At 42.1% G+C, this 18,209-nt stretch overlaps 1 protein-coding gene and 1 long non-coding RNA gene across 2 annotated transcripts in view; both read left to right on the forward strand.

Moving 5' to 3' along the window:
* Positions 1 to 18,209, forward strand: part of LOC146401174 (uncharacterized) — a 1,049,691-nt gene that overhangs the window by 706,367 nt on the left and 325,115 nt on the right. The window lies entirely within an intron of this gene.
* The window catches only part of HIVEP1 (HIVEP zinc finger 1), a 145,842-nt gene continuing 143,245 nt past the window's right edge, over positions 15,613 to 18,209 (forward strand). The window contains exon 1 of the mRNA XM_013987646.3: positions 15,613 to 15,728. The gene's annotated coding sequence lies outside the window, so the exon portion shown is untranslated. The remainder of the gene's footprint in view (positions 15,729 to 18,209) is intronic.

Below are 18,209 nucleotides of genomic sequence, written 5' to 3' on the forward strand. Positions count from 1 at the left end.
GAAAATATTTGAGGAGAAGATTGTCCAGATTTTAATTTTGATGGCTAAATTCAGGATAAATTGGAAATATGGGAGATGTCGGGTTAGTTGGGAAGAAAGAATAAAAGATTTAATTGTATCCATTAGCCACTATGGTAGAGAAGAAGAAACAGTTATTGAAGAAGCTAGCTTTGATTTTATGTAAATTTATGAAGGTTGGGCTTAGACAGTCTGAGTTTAATTAATCTTGTCTCTGTCCGTTAATGTGTGTGAAATCCTGACAACTCACAGAAACTACTTTATGAATATTAGTTTCCTTATTAGTAAACCAGAATTTTAAAAAATTACTTTATTGAAGTATAGTTGGTTTACAATGTTGTATTTATTTCTGCTATGTAGCAAAGTGAGGTGGATGACAGATACAGATACATAGCTAGCTAGCTAGATAAGTAGATAGATAGATTGTTTTCCATTATGGTGTATCACAGGATACTGAATATAGTTTCCTGTGTCATACAGTTGAACCTTCTCTTTTTTTGTTTGTTTTTGCTTTATTTTTTAGGGCTGCACCCATGACATATGGAGATTCCCAGGCTAGGAGTCAGATCAGAGCTACAGTTGCCGGCCTACACCACAGCCACAGCAACCAGGATCCGAGCCACGTCTGCAACCTATACCACAGCTCACAGCAACGCCGAATCCTTAACGCACTGAGCAAGGCCAGGGGTTGAAACTGCAGCCTCATGGTTCCTAGTCGGATTTGTTTCCACTGCACCACGATGGGAATTCCCGGACCTATTGTTTATCCATTCTATATACAATAGTTTGCATCTGCTGATCCCAGTCACCCAATCCATCTAGTCCGTTCTCTATCCTTGTCTATTTCTGTTTCATAGAGTTTATTTGTGTCATATTTTAGATTTCATATATAAAGGGATATGGAATTTGTCTTCTTCTGTTTTACTTATTTCACTTAGTGTGATCATCTCTAGGTCCATCGCTGTTGCTATGACATCATTTCATTCTTGCTTTTAATCATAACAACCACCAGAAACCCACATTCACAAACACTTGGAATCAGTGAAAGAATGTAGTGCCATCTGATTTTGCAGCTTCGAACCACCTCGAGCTGGTCCTCAGGAGTCTGATAGAGAGACCGACTATCTCTGTGTTTCCCCAGAAAACTTGGGGTATCTTATGAGTTTGCTCAGGCTCTCTGGAGTGGCCGGGGCCGACTTTGAGAACCTTGACATGAGGAAAGACTTTTTTCTTCCTCCTACCTCATGTCTCATCTTTCTTTGACATGTTTGCCTTAAAGATGAAAGAAACTCACGTTGTGATGTCTTTAAAGCACATGTGCAAGTTTGTGCAAAATGTGAGCAGACGTGGAGCAGGAGGGTCTGCAGGGAAGGAAAGCTATGGAATAAAGACAGAGGGAAACTAATGGGTGAAGCCCTGGAAGCGCTCAAAGAAGCACAGTCACTGGGGAAGCCACCTGGCCTTAAGTGGAGAATAGATTCCACTTCCTCACGACTGGGAGTGCAGAAGAGCAGGAGAAGGTGGGGTAACAAAGGACTTGTGGAGTGTCAAGGGTTAAGGAACTTACTGCGTTGCTGGTCTTAACTTTCTCCACCAAGCTAGACAAGGGCATCTGCTGAAAGCAAGATTAGTGGGTGGGTCAGGGGAGGAGTTAGGGCTTGGCGAGGAGCCGGCAAGTTTCCAGCCCTTAGAGGCAGGGATGGAGAGCCAGCTGTGAGAAGGAGCCTCAAGTGTAAATTTAATCAAGCTCATTGAGACCAAAGAAATATATTAACATTCAGGCACATCTCATTTTATTTTGCTTTGCTCAGATATTGTGTTTCTCACAAATTGAAGGTTTGTGGCAACCTTGCATCAATCAAATCTATTGGTGCCACTTTTCCCACAGTACTCATTCTCTTGCTTGTGTCCCTGTGTCACACATTCATAATTCTCACAATACTTCAGACGTTCTCATTACGATATATATATATATATATATATATATATATATATATATATATATATATATATATATTTAGAGGCATGTGGAAGTTCCCAGGCTAGGGGTTAAAGCAGAGTTGGAGTTGCCAGCCTTCACCACAGCCATGGCAACACAGGATCCAAGCCGCTTCTGCGACCACAGCTCACAGCAATGCCGGATCATTAACCCACTGAGTGAGGCCAGGGATCGAACCCACGGCCTCGTGGTTACTTGTCGGATTCACTACTGCTGAACCACAACAGGAACTCCCAAACGTTTTCACTTTTATTATTTGTTATGGTGACCTGTGATAAGTGATCTCCGATGTTACTGTTGTGATTCCTTTGACACTTTTTAGCAATAAGATATTTTACAATAAAGGCATGTCCTTCTTTCTAGACATGATGTGATGATTGCACACATGATAGACTATAGGATAGAGTAGAAGTTAATTTCATATGCACTGGGAAACAAAGAAATTCATGTGACTCACTTTATTGTGATATTCACTTTATTGAAGTCGTCTGGATCAAAACCCACAATAACTCTGATGTATGCCTGTATTGCAGTTATAGTTTATATGACATAGTATGCTTTTGATTGAATAATTCTTTTTAAATGTATTTTCTTACTAGTCTTCATATGCTTTCACTGTATTATAAAATAAGGAAATTGAAGCTGAGAAAGAAATGATTTGTCCAAGATGTTCTCGTCTCACATTATAAGAATTTTAAGAATCCTGTTTGGTCATTAGGAAGAGGGAGAGGTCATTCTGGTTAAGTTATGAAATAGTTTTCTTACTTGGATAGTTTCTTGGTCAGCAAGAAAGTGGAAAGCTTCACAGAACCGAGTTAAAGTCAAGATTGTTGTTTGGGTTAATATTATATGGTGTATAATATTATGTATTATGTATAATATAATATTACGTATAATGTTTGCAGTGAATGAACACAAACTTCTGAAAAATGGCTAGAAAAAAATTTTCTTAAGAAACCAACTAGGTACTGAATATATTCAGAATTTCATGTTTGCACAGACATCGTACTGTCATTTTTTCTACTTCGCAGTGTTTCCATGTTAATCACATCTTGAGAACAGGAGATGTTGAAAGCAGGAGTGTTTAATGTTAACTTACTCATAATTGAATCATATCAGAGTAAAGGAAGGTGTGTTTACAACTAGGTTTAGAAAAATTTTGCAAAAAAAAAAAAGAAGAAGAAAAAGTTTTCGCTTGGAGAACAGAAGGCCTTTCTGGATCTTTCGTGAGAGTGAAAAAGTGGAAAACTGGATAAATTAGTAAGAAGGAGAAAGGTAGTGTACTCTCTCTTTAAAGGCATCAGTAGGATAGATTTCACTGAGAAGCCACCAGTTTTATGTGGAATTTTTACAACTTTTGTGAGAACCCATAGCATTTAAAAATACTAAATCTCAGTTCTTGCTGTGGCCCAGTCTGTTAAAGATTCAGCATTGTTGCAGCTGTAGCACAGGTCACTTTTTAAATTTTTTGTAGCAGTTTTAGGTTTATCAAACAGAGTGCCCCTCCTCCTCCCAACCTCATTTTCCTCATTAATATTTTGAATTGGCTTGTAAACTTGCTACAACTGATGGGCAAATATTGATATATTATCATGAATTAAAGTCTATGTTTTACACTCCTGTGTTATACAGTTCTGTGGAACCCATAGCTCTTTTTTTTTTCTTTTTGGCTGCACCCATGGCATGTGGACGTTCCTGGGCCACAGCAGCAACCTGAGCTGCAGCAGTGACAATGTGAGATCCTTAACCCACTGAGCCACAAGGGAACTCCCATAGCTTTTCAATCTGCCATTTTTAATTTATACTAGAAAATAGTTTTGGTTTATTAATATTTAGATTGAGGAAAACTGTCAAAGGATTAAATAAACATTTAGGTTTTGGATTTGTGGCACTGGACATAATCAGGTGATTTTGAAGTACAATTTCAAAGCAATCATAGGAAAGATCATTTTTTTATTCTTTTTTATGATTCAAATGAATTTATCACATCTGTAGTTGTATAATGATCATAACAATCTTATTTCACAGGATTTCCATCCCACAGCCCAAGCACATCTCCCCACCCCCCCAAACTGTCTCCTCCAGAGACCATAAGTTTTTCAATGTCTATGACTCAGTATCTGTTCTGCAAAGAAGTTCATTCTGTCCTTTTTTCAGATTCCACATGTCAGTGAAAGCATTTGATGTTGGTGTCTCACTGTCTGGCTAACTTCACTTAGCATGATAATTTCTAGGTCCATCTATGTTGCTAAAAATGCCAGTATTTCATTCTTTTTAATGGCTGAGTAATATTCCATTGTGTCTATGTACCACATCTTCTTGATCCACTCCTCTGTCGATGGACATTTAAGTTGTTCCCATGTTTTGGCTATTGTAAATAGTGCTGCAATGAACATCAGACTACATGTATCTTTTTGAGTCATGGTTTTCTCTGGATAAATGCCCAGGCGTGGGATTGTGGGATCAAACGGTAGTTCTATGTTTAGTTTTCTGAGGAATCTCCATACTGTTTTCCACAGTGGTTGCACCAATTTACAATCCCACCAACAGTGTAATTGGGTTCCTTTTTCTCCACACCTTCTCCAGCACTTATTGTTTGTAGACTTTTTGATGATGGCCATTCTGGCTGGTATAAGGTACTACCTCATAGTGGTTTTGATTTGCATTTCTCTAATAGTGAGTGATGTTGAACATCTCTTCATGTGTTTTTTGGCCATCCATATGTCTTCTTTGGAGAACTGTCTGTTTAGATCTTCTGCCCATTTTTTGATGGGGTTGTTTTTGTTTTTGTTTTGTTTTGTTTTTTTGGTATGGAGCTGCAGAAGGTGTTTATAAATTTTGGAGATTAATCCCTTGTCAGTTGATTCACTTGCAAAGATTTTTCTCCCATTCTGTGGGTTGTCTTTTTGTGTTGTTTAGGGTTTCCTTTGCTGTGCAGAAACTTTGAAGTTTGATTAGGTCCCATTTGTTTATTTTTGTTTTTATTGTCAATACTCTAAGAGGTGGATCTGAGAAGATGTTGCTGTCGTTTATGTCAGAGGGTATTTGGCCTATGTTTTCCTCTAAGAGTTTTATAGTGTCTGGTCTTATATCTAGGTCTTTAATCCATTTTGAGTTTATTTTTGTGTATGGTGTTAGGGAGTGTTCTAATTTCATTCTTTTCCATGTGGCTATCCAGTTTTACCAGCACCACTTATTGAACAAGCTGTCCTTTTTCCATTGTATATCCTTGCCTCCTTTGTCATAGATTAGTTGGCTGTAGGTGCGTGGGTTTAATTCATTTTTCACAGAACTCGAACAAAATATTTTAAAGTTTGTTTGGAAGCACAAAAGACCCAGAATAGCCAAAGACATGCTGAAAAAGAAAAATGGAGCTGGAGGAATCAGGCTCCCTGACTTCAGACTATACTACAAAGCAACAATCATAAAAACCATATGGTACTGGCACAAAGACAGAAATATAGATCAGTGGAACAGGATAGAAAGCCCAGATTTTTTTTTCATATTCTTGTACCACCTTTTGAAAAATAATCAGTAGTCTCTAATCATCTCAGTATTCCCTAAGAGAAGTAATGGAAAAAGATACTTTTTAATTTTAATTTTTACTGAGATGAGGTGAGGTTTGGGGAAATTGTCACACAATTCTTATAGGCAAAACAAAATCATATAGTACTGTAAAAAGGGACAAAATGTACAGATTAATTTCATTTTTAACTCTGTATTTTACAGTGAATGCAGATTACATATAGCCTGTTATTTCAGATTGAAATGAGCTTGGAATATGTAGTCTAACTGAAGATTATTGAAGTTTTGTCTGTATGTAATTTTTTTTTTTTTTTTTGTCTTTTTAGGGCCACACCCATGGCATGTGGAAGTTCCCAGGCTAGGGGTTGAATCAGAGCTGTGGCTGCCAGCATACACCACAGCCACATCAATGAGGGATCGTAGCAGCGTCTGAACTACACCACAGTTCACAGCAATGCCAGATCCTTAACCCACTGAGCAAGGCCAGGGATCAAATCTGTGTCCTTATGGATACTAGTCAGGTTCGTTCCTGCTGAGCCACAATGGGAATTCCTATATGTGATTTTAACAATGTCATCTCAATTAGGTCATCATGAAAAAGAATAAAGGAACCCTTAGTAAGAGAATGGATTAAAGATAGTCTAAAAAGGTGAGACTCATCATTAAAGATTATTATCACAAAGTTCCTGATTTAAAAATTTGCCAGTCTTTGAAAAAGTAGTACCAACACAACCATAGATTCTTTACCCTAGAATGTACTTTAGTGAGTTTGTCCAACAGTCTCTTTACATGTAGAAACTAAAACCCAATGAGATGTCAGCGTTAGTGATAAAAGGTACCAACTACACGCACACACGTATTGGACACAGAAAATAATAGCCTGTGGATCTCATTTCTCTGCCAGGATGCTTCATGGTAACATCCAGAGTTGATTATTAATTAATAAGTAAGACTCAGGGGTGGGGGTTATGTGGAATGATAAGATAGAGTTGTCCTTCCTAAACAATTTACACCAGAAGATAGAAACCTAAAAAAAGGAAAACAGTGGCATTTGACATTGCAGACATAGTTACATACTTAATTGAGAGTATGCCGATGTTACATGACTGGGTTGGACCACCTCCTGGAGTGGCCAGGGGAAGGGGGCAATTCAGCTGGATCTTAGAGACTGGGGAGGATTTGGATGAGCCAAGAGGAGAAAGGCAGGCATTCCTTGCAGTGATGGTGATTGGAAATAGGGAGGAAAGGAAGCATCACACTTAACCGCAGAAACAGCAAGTGGAAGCACTGAGCTGAAATGAAGACTGTATTTTAGGCTGCAGCTGAGGATGGCGCTGGAAACGCACCCTTGACTGTGCCTTGAAAGCCAGGTCGGGAATTTGGACTTCATCTTGTAGTGAGAGGGGAGCTACTGGTTTCTTTAGTAAGCGAGTTACATGATCAAAGCATTATTTTTAGGCGATCCTTAGTGCTCGATGCAGGGACGTTCAGAATGTTTGGACACTGGCCCTATCTTTTCCGAGTTGTTTTCATGATGGACAACTGTGTTCTCTCCCAGACACCCTCCCATGTCAACACTGGCAACACTGAAGAATTACTGAATTAATCTACTATTGAGACGGTTCTTATTAAATGGGACATAGGCTGTACTTGCTTTTCATCTTTAGCAATCTTTTGAAGAGAAGAGTGAGGAAAAAATTTTCGGTGTTATCACAGTGGACCACTACATCGTAGGATGATAGTAATGAAATCCCAAATCTTCTAAATATGAGGGAAAGAATAGAGAGTTAGTGTTTGGAAAACAGGCAGGAGTGTATTGGTGAAGAGAAAATTGAGGGAATGAGAAAAATGTGGTTGGAAATGACGTCACAACTGTGGGTTACAGGTGGTTGAAAAGAAATAATTCTGATTTTAACTGGTCAGAGAATTTTTCGTCAAGAAGCCAGAGGTCAGGTCACTACAAACTAGAAGAAAGACATTGTGCAGTAGTCTTCCCCCAGAGAATTCAATGTGCTTGTAAATATTAATAGAAGTAATTGTGGTTTAATTTAAGAGGGCAGAAGTCCAATTTGCAGACTTCAAGAACCTAAAAATAATGTTGTCCTGGGTTTAAGAATAAGCCCTTCCCTTCACATTCAGAGGCAAAGAAGAGGAAGAAAATAGAGCAGTAGGATGACAAGTGGTTGCAAGTCTGGAAATAAATGCTTACTTAAAAGGGATCCAATTACGTACTGTGTAAGTGAAGGGGGGGTAAAATGAAGAGACCTGGGAGAAGAATGTAATAGACATTGCACAGAGCGAAGGCTGAAGGGAAGGAACTCTTTAGATGCTTGTGCAGAAGTATATACATCCAGATTATTTAGTAAGCACTTGTTGCCCTAGGAAGTAGGTGGTGATTATCTCCCCATTTTATAGATGAGGACACTGTAAAATGCCCCTTCATAACTTTAGCACATAATCTTAGGTGGCTAATTAGCAACGCATAGGAGTTGGAATTTGGCCATAATAAGAAAAACGAATATTCCTTTTCTTTTTTTCTAGGATCTTTAACCGAGAAGAATGGTTTCTTTGACTCACCTGCTAACCAGCTGGTCAGTATACCATGATGACATCTCAATACTCTCATATATTTTAGATTATCAGAAAAATCAAGCAAGCTTTCTTTAGTAGCAAGAAATCTATACTCTTGTGATTACCTGCTAACATTTCTGCAAAATTTCTTTGTAAGTACTGCACAAATTTATTCTGGCTTTCTCTGAGAACGGACACAAAATATTTTCTTGTGATTTGTTGTAGGGTGGCAGCTTGGCCTCTTGGGACTATGAATCATACTACTGTCATAAAGTAGCTTATGTTTGGAAACTTGTTCAAATAATAATTGGTTTGGGACAGGACTGTTTTTTAAAATTATAAAATGTTTCTTAATAAGAAATCCCATTAGAGATCTGAGTGAAAAACAGCGTGTGAATTTGTTTTAATGGCACCAAAATGGATATAAGGTCATCAGATGCTCAGAAAACATACTTACAAGGAATGATTATGGAAACAATAAAAATCAGAAGCTAGGAGTTCCCGTCGTGGCGCAGTGGTTAACGAATCCGACTAGGAACCATGAGGTTGCGGGTTCGGTCCCTGCCCTTGCTCAGTGGGTTAAGGATCCGGCGTTGCCATGAGCTGTGGTGTAGGTTGCAGACGCGGCTCGGATCCCGCGTTGCTGTGGCTCTGGCGTAGGCCGGTGGCTACAGCTCTGATTCAACCCCTAACCTGGGAGCCTCCATATGCCATGGGAGTGGCCCAAGAAATAGCAACAACGACAACAACAACAACAAAAGACAAAAGACAAAAAAAAAGATAAAATAAAATTAAAAAAAAATAAATAAAAATCAGAAGCTAACCACCCTCCTTCCCCGAAATAGACTAGGGTTATAGAAAAACTACGCTTTTAGACTAGGACAATAAGAGAAGAGCTGATGTTAGGGAAATGTCTTATTTACCTTTCTGGAAATCATTTTATTTTGTTCCACAGGGGTGGACTATGGAACTTTCTGAGATAACAGGCTTATGAAACTGTTGTGTGATGAGAGCTCAGGAGGGAGGGACTGTTTTGACTCCCTTGTTACTATGTGAGGGATGGAATTTTGCAACCAGAAGGTTCCACAACAGTTGGGAACGACAGTTGTATGAGTAGCAGGCAGAAGACAAATGTGTGTCCTGTTACTCCTGCTCTGAGCACTACATACCACTACTGTGCCAAGATTTCCTGCTTGCCTCAGTATTTGTCATAATTACCAAACCTCGTGTGCATAACCCATTAGTAGCAAAAAAAATCTTACAAATAATTTCTACACCTTCTTTAAGTTAGACAGCCCTCTAGCTGGCTGATAGTATCTCTCTCTCCACACGCACACACAGACACACACGCACAGAGCCTTATTTAGATGGTTTATTATAACCCTTGTTCCATTTCCAATCACCTACTATAAATTAAGCCCCACTTCCTCCTGCAGAATTAAAATAGCTGAAGGAGTTCCCCTGTGGTCCAGTGGGTTAAGGATCTAGCATTGGCACTGCAGTGGCTCTGATTACTGTAGCGGCACAGGTTCTATCCCTGGCCTGGGAACTGCTGCATGCTGTGGGATGCAGCCAAAAAAAAAAAAAAAAAAAAAAAAATAGCTGAAGTTTTAAAAGCACTTGAAGCACGTTAAAGTTTATCATGGGCTGTCACTGTCCTGTTATTAGTGGCTTATTTTTGTCTTTCATTTCCTTGCTGATCTCTTATTTGTGTGTCGATATTACTTTTTTTTCCTTAGCTTTTTTATAGAGCCAGTTCTGCCTATTGTTCTTTCTCCAATTTGTCCCAGTTTGGACTTGGACTCTAGATTCTTGGGTTCCATTGTATTGATACCCAGGACATTTTGGTATAATAGGGACTACTATGAAAAGACGAGACCAATAAACTCAAAATCACAAATAAAACCACAGACATTTACAAACAGAAAATTAAATGAAATAGGATGCAGTCGTACAGCATTAAGTTTAGGGAAGGCAAAAAGGATAGGTTTAAGAGTTGTTTAGCTGAAGCAGTTCAGTAGCAAAATTTCATCCAGTGAGCAGGCATCTGGAGAACACGTTTTAGCGCCGTACAACATATGTAAGAAAGCCAGAAACTGGTGAGTTGGGGAGCTGGTAAGGTTTGGGGTGACAGAGATGGTAGTGCAGGAGGTAGGTATGCATTGGGGGTAGAGATGTATTTGAAGAAAGAGGGCGCTTTAAAGTTTGTGGGGGGTGGAGTTGTGGCGCTAGTAATTTATTCAGAGGAAGGAAAGCTTACTTACAACCAGTGGTATCCAAGGGAGATTTGAAATGCTTCAATGTGTTGAATCCTGTCTTGTAGCCTGTTTCACACACCTAGTGTACCCCTGTGTTGATGCTGAGATTCCATAACTATAGATAGTGTCCCCAATAAAACATACCAGGAATAACCTAAAAACCCGGCGTATTTTGAACCTGAGCTGCAAAATATAAAAAATATTTTCAACCTAAAAAATATGTAATATTAATTCTGAAATCAGGTTCTACTAGATAGACCATTAAAGTGGGAATTCAATCTCAAAGAGAAGAAAGGGATCTGGGAAAAAACCCAGTATTTGCCGTAGAGCTGTCTTTAGGCCCCACCAGCTTGCCCAGCCCCTGGATGGCAACAGGCAAAAGTATAAAGAAAAGCTTAGACTCACGAGGAGGCGGCAGGTCCCTGAGATCAGGAGGTGGTCCCCGCTGCAGTTGGTGAGGGTCCCTGTGAGGCCGGCTGTGGTGGCACCTTGGACATATTACTTAACCTCTCTAAGCCCGAGTTCCTTTATCAGTAAGGTGTGGATAGCAACAGTATCTGTAGCAGCAAGGTATTGTTATTTAAATAAACTTTTAGAATATTTTCGATTAACAGAAAATTTATAGAGATGTTACAGAGAGCTCCCGCCTACCCTCACCCAGTTTCTTCCATTGTCAACATCTTGTATTACTATGGTACTTTTGATCAAAACCCAGAAAATGTGGAGTTCCCGTCGTGGCTCAGTGGTTAACGAATCCAACTAGGAACCATGAGGTTGTGGGTTCGATCCCTGGTCTTGCTCAGTAGGTTAAGGATCCGGCGTTGCCGTGAGCTGTGGTGTAGGTCGCAGATGCGGCTTGGATCCCGCGTTGCTGTGGCTGTGGCGTAGGCCGGTGGCTACAGCTCCAATTGGATCCCTAGCCTGGGACTCTCCATGTGCCACGGGAGCACCTCAAGAAATGGGAAAAAGACAAAAACAAACAAACAAACAACAACAACAACAAAAACAAGAAAACGTCACTGGTGCATTACTATTAACCAAACTCCAGACTTTATTTGGATGTTGCCAAGTTTTTTCCATTAATGTCCTCTCTCTATTCCAGGATTCCATCCAGGGCTCAATGTCCCAGGTGTTATCAGACCTCCACAGTCTCCAGAGACTCTTTTCAGTATTTAAAAGGTAATTAATGTTCAAGCACACTTACTAGAGTGTTGGACATGCAGTAGGGAATTCGTCAACGTGCATACATCCATATATGTCTAACCATGTGACTGTGGTCGCAGGTGGCACTATTCTAAATGAGTGAGAAAGAACAGTCCGTCTAATCCTCATAATACTTCTGTGAAGACTCCAGTTGTATCCACTGGTAACCTGAGGCTCGGGAAGCTCAAAGCAGTTTCCCAGGATTATGCATCTGGCAGAGCTGGGATTGGTTTCAGGCTTGAGGACATTGCTTGTGAGGAATTCTTTGAGGAACCGCGGGTATCACTTCTGTCAATCACTTCTGACAGTCTATCACCTCTTTAGCAGATAGTACACCAAAAAATACTCATTAAACTTTTTTAGTAGTTGGCATTGAACTGGGTACTTCCACATGAAATTAGAGGCTGGGTTCCTTCTATTAGTGTATCCTTTAAGGTAATGGTATCGATATTGGCATAAATGTGAATTTAATCATCATTCTTAAACCTTGCCATGGTGAAAGTCATTTTCTCTTCTCCCCCTCAAGCATCACACCACCCCAACTCCCCCATTTTCATCACAAAATCTATTAAGGTCTCAGCATCTGAAATGATGGACTTTTTTAAAATTCCTTTTTCTTCTCTGCCCCACAGACTACAACATTAAAAAAAAAAAAAAAAAAAAAAAAAAAAGGAGCTCCCTTCGTGGCACAGCAGAAACGAATCCGACTAGGGATCACGCTTTGCCATGAGCCGTGGTGTAGGTTGCAGACACGGCTTGGATCCTGCATTGCTGTGGCTGTGGTGTAGGCTGGCTGCTGTAGCTTCGATTCAGCGCTTAGCCTGGGAATTTCCATATGCTGCAGGTGTGGCCCTAAAAAGAAAAAAAAAATTGATTTACTGTAATTTTTTCACAAAATATAATCTCAGTATTCTCTGGGTTCCAATCACAGATCTACCACTTACTAGCTCTGTAGCTGCAGGCAGATTATTTACCATTTCTAAACCTCTCTTCATCTGTGATACAGGTTTATTAGACTGGGGAGTAAAGGAAATACACAGGAAAGCCTGGCAAGGCATAAACTCCCAATGACTATCAATTACTGCCACCACCCCTACTGCTATATTCCTACTGCTGCTGATACAAATACTATTGTAACAACTTCGTCCAATACAAATAACGCTAGCCAGTGCAAATACTACTATTGCTATTACTGCCCATACAAATGCTACTATTTCAATTTTTGCTGATACAAATACTACAGACAGTCCTGGACTTAGGATGGTTCCACTTACTTTTTAAAAAAATTTATGAGAGTGCAAAAGTAAGATTAAATAGAAATCATGCTTCGCATTTTTACTTTTGCTCTTTTCTCAGGCTAGCAGTTTGCACTATAACAATGCTAGGCCCCAAGCCACAGCTCCCAGTCAGCCACACCATCGAGAGGGTAAACAATCCAGCACACACGATGATTCTGTTTTTCACTTTCAGTACATTATTCAATAAATTACACTAGATATCCAACACTTTATTATAAGATAGGCCTTGTGTTACATGATTTTGCCCAACTGTAGGCTAGTAATGTGTTCTGAGCATGTTTAAGGTAGGCTAGGCTAAGCTGTAGCTTAGGTGTAGTAAATGCTTTTTTTTTTTTTTTTTTAAATTTTGAGGGCCACACCTGCGGCATATGGAAGTTCCCAAGCTAGGGGTTGAATGGGAGCTGCAGTTGCCGGCCTACACCACAGTCACAGCAGTGTGGGATCCGAGTTGCATCTGAGACCTACGCTGCAGCTCACAGCAACACTGAATCCTTAACCCACTGAGCCAGTCCAGGGACCAAACCTGCATCCTCATGGATTCTAGTCGGGTTCTTAACGTGCTGAGCCACAACGGGAACTCCCCATATGCATTTTTGATTAGGATGTTTACAACTTATGAGGGGTTTATTGGGCTTAACAGCACTGTATCTAAGTTGTTTTTGGTGTATTTTTTTTTTGTCTTTTGTTTGTTTATTTGTTTGTTTGCCTTTTCTGGGGCCACTCCTGCGGCTTATGGAGGTTCCCAGGCTAGGGGTCAAATCGGAGCTGTAGCCATCGGCCTTTGCCAGAGCCACAGCAACACAGGATCCCAGCCGCGTGTGCGACCTACACCACAGCTTGTGGCAATGCCAGATCCTTAACCCACTGATCAAGGCCAGGGATGGAACCCGAAACCTCATGCTTCCTAGTTGGATTCGTTAACCACCGAGCCACAACGGGAGCTCCCCTGTTTTTCGTCTTTTTTAGGGCCGCACCCATGGCATATGGAGGTTCCCAGGATAGGGGTCCAATTGAAGCTGTAGCTGCAGGCCTACACCACAGCCCCAGCAATGCCAGATCTGAGCCGCATCTGCAACCTACACCACAGCTCATGGCAATGCCGAATGCTTAACCCATTGAGCAAAGCCAGGGATCGAACCCACGTCCTCATGGATACTAGCTGGATTCATTAACTACTGAGCCAGGACGGGAACTCCAACACTACTGTAAATCAAGGAGGATATGTACTATTTCTATTCCTGCTGATACAAATACTACTATTACTGCTACTGCCAATAAAAATACTATTGTGCCAGATCCTAAGTCCATCAGTAATAATAGTTTTTCTTAAAAAGATTATTCTCAGTCCAGATGTCTCCAAATGACATGCAGTATCATGTCTTAATTCCTTCCTAAAGATGCCCAGGGAGGCTTTTCCCTGCCCATTCTGTCTTTGCAGCTCACGAGAAGAGACCCCCTTCTTCCTGTTAGGGCAGGTGAAGGCCTCTCATCTGGAAATAGCTCTGCATGGCCTTCGCTCCCTCGCACATGCTCCTGCTTTGGACGCTACATTTGCACGGCCACCCCTCCTTTTTCACATTTACTTTGACTTTCTGTCCTAGCCAGAAAAACCATCACACGCACGGTTCACTTGCTCTCACCTTCAAGCCACTTCCCTTGCCTGGAATGCTGTTCTCATACAATTGCCAAATCCTGAACTTTTTCTCCCTCAAAATCCTGCTGAGAACTCACCGTGGGGATGGATGGAACTTTCTGTGATAATCCTGCCCTCCACCCAATCCAGAAAGCTCTCAGCAATCACGTAAATAACTGTGTATAACTTTAATTGGCTCTGTTTATAAGCCTCCTCTTGTATCTTTTTCCCTCTAGGTATTTTTCCACGTGTTTATTCTGTCTCCATTAATTTGTAAACTCCCAGAGGGCAAGGCCTGAACACAGGTTGGTGTTGGCATAAAATGGATGAACAGTTAGGACCGAATGGCAGCCTCTGCAGTGTTTCTTGATTACGAATCTGACAGTAAAGAAAAGAAATCCTTTTGTTAGTGCTTTGTTTGTGATGGTCCTGAGACTGCTAATCTAATGTAAAAATATATCCGGTTTCTGCTAGTGTCCAGTTAAGGAAGATAAAATCAACAGTTACAAGCTTTCCATAATGGGAGGGGGAGGGTGCGGGAGAGCCTGACCTGTACCAATGGTACATGAAAGGCATGTGATTATGTGAGTTTATTTTCTTCAGTGGTATCTTGTCTTTTCAAGGCTGCAGGTCTATCTTAGAAGAGAAATAATATTTACTTTCAAAACCGAAATCTAAAAACCAAACAAAGCCTCAGAAAACATACAATACCACCCTGTTCTAAGTTTGTGCTGAGTGGAGGGAAAATGAATCTAATTGAGAAGGCTTCTTTTTTTGTGTGTCTAACAGAAAATGCCACAGGGTCCAGCTCTCCAGGATTTCTGGATAGGTGGATTGTTCATTTCAGCCCAGATAACAAAGGGAAGCAGGGCAAACGCTCTTCTCACCGCGGGAGTAAGAAGTGGGAATCCTTCCCCGTGACCACCTGCTTCTCTCTCTTCAAACTAGCAAATAAACTGCCAAATAGCTGTGTATCGTTCTCGGCGCAGAGCCCACGGTATAAACCCAACGTAGGCGGTGCACTAGATAACATCAAAGCCCCAGGCAGGGGCCAGAAAAGGGGGGGGGGGCAAAAGCAGCCGAGGGAATGAAGCGCCTCCCCCTAGCATTTCCTCTCACGCCCACTTCCAACCTAGGAGGCTTTTGGTTTCTGCTTTTGTTGTTTTTAAAATTAAAAGTTAAACGCAGGAAGCTTTGGATCAGACTTTTGCGTGGCAGTTCGGGTAAGTTTTCTCTCGGTCGGCTCTTTTGTCTGGCGTCTGGCCGGGGAAGAGCCTGGGCGTGGGGCAGAGCTGGCAGAGCGTGCGGGGCAGGTTTTGTCGCCGGGTCGCCCGAGGAGGAGGGGATTCGGCCGGTGGACGGGGAAGCCCAGCGCGCGCGGAGGGCGGAGGGCGGAGGGGAGGGACGGGCGGCGGCGTGACCCGGAGGCCAGCGGGGAGGAACCTCCGGGATCTCCGCGTGGCGCTGGCGCAGCCGGGCCGGGCGCAGGGCGGAGGGCCGGGGCCGCGGGGCCGCGCCAGGGGGGAGCCCGAGCCGGGCCGGCCGGGCGGCCGCGTGGGAACCGGGGCAGGGGGGCGAGAGGGCAGCGGCGGTGGCGCGGCGCCCGGCGGACGCGGCGGGCCAGCGGGGTCCCCCGACGAACCCCGGCGGAGGACTTGTGTTCTCCCCACACTGTTCTGCCAGACAAATGTGGGACTGCCCTCAGCTGAACCCCACTCCGCAAGGGGGGCTCCGAGAGCGCTCGCACCTCCAGGAGGGGCGCAGCTGGAGGGAAGTGGGGCCCGAGAGGAGCCCCCTCCTTTTTTTTTTTTTTTTTTCCGGAGTATGGTCACCTCCCCCATTGTGCCAGAATTACCATTCCCATTTATCTTTTGATTCAAAAAAAAAAAAAAAAAGGTGTTTCTCCACATTCCGTTTATAGGATACAGTTTGAGAAATTGTATTTAATTTGCCACCAAATAATTAAGCCGAAACTAGCTACTTTATAGTTGAGTTGGATTCCCCTGCATTCTGATAACTAGGGAGTCAGGGCTGTAGGAGGAATTAGGAAAAGAAATTGCATTTAGAAAATTCGGAGTGGGAAACTGTTCGGTATTGTATATGCTTCAAAAAATTAATATTAATTTAATGCTCCAGAAAGTGAAATTGTGAATAGAATATAAGAAAAGAGTCCTATAGCAAATTAAAATGACGACATTAATCTATTACAACTCCAGATTGCATGTTTAATTTGTTAGAAAGTTCCCAGCAATGCCAAATTCCATTTAAACCTTGTGTTCACGCTAAATATTTGTTATGGTCAACAACTATTGGGTTAAAAATATGGTAATTTTGACTTAGCAGGTGACACAAAGTAGAATCAATATTCGTCTTTATCCTCTGAGAAATTAGGTATACTTTCGCACTTAAAGAGATGTTTGTGTTTCTTTTAACACAAACTGCGAAGTGTACGTACTTTTTATAGTTGCCATTTAATTTCATAAAAGAGGTGATTTTATGACATCGAAAATTTAAAGAGTGCATTATTTCATGGCAATGTTGGAAGCATAGTTTGCCAAACATTATTGCAAATTTAGGTAGTTGTTGGCTGCTCTTTGCTCTTATGGCCAAATCCAGTTTTTGATGGGCATATTCCCCCCTTTACATGACATTATTTTTGGTTACAAGCTCGCTTTTATTGAGTATTCCATTTTTAATCATTGGCATACTGGTGCAGTTAAGCTTTTCTTAGCTCAAATGAGCTAGAGGTAGGATTTCCTCAGGGGAATTTTAGGGGTCAACCCTAGCAGGAAAAACCTAGATGTCTTTATGGAAGCCCCGAGGAACAAAACAATTCAAGTTTGCACAGATGGTCGGCAGAGTGGGTGTACGGTCGTTTAGCATTTTTATTCCTTAAAAGGGTAAAGCAGTTTGGGTTTATCTGAGAATTTTTTCTGCATCAAATTTTTGTTTCACCTTATTCCTCTCGAGTTTAGCGCGGCTCCTTAAACCAAGTATCTGTGCCTGCTTCCTTAGGGGTCCATGTGGGATTTCTGAGCCCCACATTTCTGTTCTTTTGGTCTAACCCCGAAAACTTGCAACAGTACCCTGGTCCAGCCCCTCCCAATTTCTTTTCCATCGGTTTCCAACTCCTTGCTTCCTCTATTGCTTTCTAGCAGCCGGGGTCAAACTCTGGGTTATGGTAACTACTCCCTCTTCCCCCTTTCTCTCCTCCCTAGCCTCCCCGGGGCCAGGTCGGCTGCCTAGCCCTGCAACCCCTTTCCTGACCCCAGAGACCCCTCTCCTCCCTGCCCCAAGCTGTCAGGCGGACAGGCAGGGGTTAACCGCGCTCGCAGCTCCGGCTCTGGGAACCACCAGCAGGCATTGGAGCGGCCTCTGGAATAACCTTGGCTTTCCTCAATCTTTTAATAGAACATCCGCCACCAAAAAGTGGTTTCAGTTCAGGGTTAATGATATGTCCCCTTCCACCCGTCAACCCGACACCCCGCCCCCCTCTCGGTTTTTTATAAAGTTGTTTTTCAAAGTTAATGAGTTTCAAGTTTCACAATGACTTTCGCCTTCCCTCCACGCGTTGCTGAGGAAACCCCCTTGGGGTCCCCCCCCACACCCTCCCCCGCCCGCCCTTCTCCCGTCCCCTCCCCCTTTCGGCCCGGGCGGGGGGCGGGGCTGGGAGACCCCATGACGTCACCGTGCCGGCCCACATC

This window comes from Sus scrofa, chromosome 7 (genome assembly GCF_054392235.1).
Source record: "Sus scrofa isolate SSC_HxYL_T2T_F1_AM1 chromosome 7, Sscrofa_HxYL_maternal_Yorkshire_Landrace_v2.0, whole genome shotgun sequence".
Taxonomy (NCBI): Eukaryota; Metazoa; Chordata; class Mammalia; order Artiodactyla; family Suidae; genus Sus; species Sus scrofa.